General features: G+C 51.0%; 1 pseudogene; it reads right to left on the bottom strand.

The window, feature by feature from the left end:
• The window catches only part of LOC115536059 (RNA-binding protein 25-like), a 10,718-nt pseudogene that overhangs the window by 600 nt on the left and 7,618 nt on the right, over positions 1-2,500 (bottom strand).

Here is a 2,500-nt window from a genome sequence, read left to right as displayed (position 1 = left end):
TACTTCTCTCGCTCGCTCTCTCTCTCTCGCTCTCTCACTCTGGCTCTGTCTCTCGCTCCTTTCCCTATATCTCTCTCACTCACTCCTCCCCTGGCTCTCTCTCTCTCTCTCTCTCTCTCTCTCTCTCTCTCTCTCTCACTCTCTCACTCTCTCTCTCTCTCTCTCTCTCTCTCTCTCTCTCTCTCTCTCTCTGTCTCTCTCTCTCTCTCTCTCTCTCTCTCACTCTCTCTCACTCTCCCTCCACTCTCTCTCTCTCTCTCTCTCTCTCTCTCTCTCTCTCTCTCTCTCTCTCTCTCTCTCTCTCTCTCTCTCTCTCTCTCTCTCTCTTGCCCGCACAACTCTTTTCAGAGCTACGGTACAGAAGACATACTGGAAAGTGGACAGACGGGTCGGCAGAGAAACAGGCAGACACACACACAGACAAAAGACAGCCAGGCCGTCAGGCAGAGAGACAGACAGGCCTTCAGACAGGACGGGAGTTTGGCAGATAGGGACTTGTGTCGGACAGACGTGGAGGGAGGGAGGGAGTCTGGCAGACAGTGAGTTAGGCAGACAGCGAAAGCGCGGAAGACTACTACAGGCTGCAAGGCAGAGAGACAGGCAGTGAGGCCGTTAAGCCCGAAGCTCCGGGCCGTGTCGGGGGGGGGCAGACGTGAATGTAATGCTTTAACATTTACACATACACAATAGTCTGGTGGACTCCAATACGGAGTGAGCAGAGACAAAACACCCCTGATGCATTAAAAATACTAGTTGATTCAATTCGTTTTTTGGGGGGATTGCTCTACAAATGTGAAAGCAAATGATTGCCCTCCTTTTGCTGGGGGCTTTAGGGAGACAGACAGGCCTGAGAGCGGGCTATGCAGGCCACTGCTTAGCTCCTGGGCTCCCTCCACTTATGTAACTTCCTCATTGGTTGCAGGAGAGGCCCCATCTGGACCCTGGGCCACTGTACGGCCTGTCCCCTAGCTCCACCAGGCAACGTGTGTGTGTGTGTGTGTGTTTTGAATGTGTATGCGTGTGTGTGTATCCGTGTGTGTGTGTGTGCGTGCGTAAGTGAGAGTGCGTCTGTGTGTGTGTGTGTGTGCGTGTGCATGTGTGCGTGTGCATGTGAGCGAGAGTGCGTCTGTGTGTGTGTGTGTGTGTGTGTGTGTGTGTGTGCGTGAGTTTGCAGGAAGGTGTGTGTGCATGAGTTTGTGTGTGTGTGATTTGAGTAATTTCAGATCAACGTTCCTGCATAGAGATAGACACACTCATTCACTGCTGTATGTGTGATTGTCTGCGTGTGTGTGTGTGTGTGTCTGTGTGCGTGTGCGTCTTCCCCTATGCTCCTATCTTGTTATGATGAATGTTGCTGTTGTGTGTTATGCAGGCATGCACGTTTGCAGTGATAACGTAGTCGTTTTCCCACGGGCCTATTGCTACTCGTCTGTGGGTATGAATGAGCCTACGAGTGCTTCTTCTTCCAGGGTGTAAGGAAGGTGTGTCAGGGGGACTTCCCTGTTCCGCGACCAGACAAGCATCGGGAAGTAGCAGATAGCAGGCCGCGAACGTTTGAGGGCTTGTGACAAAATTCCAATGGCACTTAAACAGCCTCATTGACCTTTCATAGAGGAGCACTTTTTGTTGTCTCCGCCCTCCCTGTGTGCTCACTCTCTCTCTGTCTCTGGCTCTCCCTCTCGCTTTCTATTTTCTCTTTCCCTCCCTCTGTTTATTTCATGCTTCAGCAACTAAATGGCACACCGTTGATCGGCTGCAGGTTATGAACAGAGAATGAGAGAGAGAGAGAGAGAGAGAGAGAGAGAGAGAGAGAGAGAGAGAGAGAGAGAGAGAGAGAGAGAGAGAGAGAGAGAGAGAGAACCTAAACCAAACAGGCCCCCCACTCTAACCCCTGTAGGTAGAGAGAACGACCCCCACTGAGCTATAACCCGACCCGCCACTCCAGCCTTCTCCACTTCCTCTCTCTCTCTCTCTCTCTCTCTCTCTCTCTCTCTCTCTCTCTCTCTCTCTCTCTCTCTCTCTCTCTCTCTCTTGTTGCAGCCAGGGTAATGACCTCCCTCTGCTCTCTGGAGCACCTTGCAGCCTGGCCCGTGGGCAGAGGCAATCTGTCGCTTGTTTGTGCCCGTGACATCTGCTCCCAGAGGGAGAGGGAGATTAGTTACCCCCTCTCTGGCTCTATCTCTCTCTCTCTCACTCTCTCGCTCTGTCTCCCATCTTATATTCAATATCTCTCTGCCTTCTTCTCTCTCTTTATACCCACTATTTAACATATAACACACCTGTGTGCATGTGTATACGTGTGTGTGTGTGTATGTTTGTGTGTGTGAATCGGCGGGCCTTTTGAAAGTGATTGAGATTTGCTCTGAGTTTGTCTTGTTAAGAATTGCAACCACCGTTTATCTTTCTGCCTTCTCTGAGCGCCTCTCAAAGGTTTCCATGGGGTTTTTCTCCTGGTTGTGTAAACGTGTTTCAGGATTGCCTGACATCAATGGTAAATACA

Source organism: Gadus morhua, chromosome 22 (assembly GCF_902167405.1).
Source record: "Gadus morhua chromosome 22, gadMor3.0, whole genome shotgun sequence".
Lineage (NCBI taxonomy): Eukaryota > Metazoa > Chordata > Actinopteri > Gadiformes > Gadidae > Gadus > Gadus morhua.
Note: the sequence above shows the minus strand (reverse complement) of the source record. Positions and strands in the feature narration are given on the sequence as shown.